Here is a 656-nt window from a genome sequence, read left to right on the forward strand (position 1 = left end):
ATGACGCTGTATTGGAAAAGTGGGCGGGGCCTCTTCAGGACGCCGCGCCGCGGCTGGAACCGGCTGAGACTGAAGCTCAGAACACGACCGAGAAACCCAAAGAAGAAACTTGTTCTTCTGTGTGTGGGCCGCTGAAACACAGCGTGGGTTTGAGTCCCGTCCTCCTCTTTCTGACTCACAAAGCAGTCCAGAAAAAGGAGGCGGAGCCTAATGAGAGTCCAAACTTCACAGCTGAAAAACATCCGGTTTCCCATCAGCTGATCATGCAGTTCTGAGTTCCAGCTTCATGAAGACACTAAATCTGGTAGGAACCAATCAGATTGAGGGATTGAACTTCTGGACAAATAGATTTTTTGCTGTTTTAAAGAAATAAATCTGAACCAAGAAAGTTGGCATTTGTTGATGTGAAATGCTAACAAACGTCTGAGTTTTGTTGGGAATCAAATCTGGGAAAACGTTTCAGAAGCATCGCAGAAACACAATGTTTCCTTCTAAGAACTAGGTTTATATAAAAACATATATCCTCATTACTGACTAAAATAAGTCTCATGTTCAGGCTAAAAAAGGGTTCAAGTGTGGAGGGTTTGGGAATAAAGAATTATTGGGGCAGTAGCCGTCTGTGACTGTTGGTCATATTTGTGCTTCATAAACACTTT

This window comes from Oryzias melastigma, unplaced genomic scaffold, assembly GCF_002922805.2.
Source record: "Oryzias melastigma strain HK-1 unplaced genomic scaffold, ASM292280v2 sc07143, whole genome shotgun sequence".
In the NCBI taxonomy this organism is placed as follows: Eukaryota; Metazoa; Chordata; class Actinopteri; order Beloniformes; family Adrianichthyidae; genus Oryzias; species Oryzias melastigma.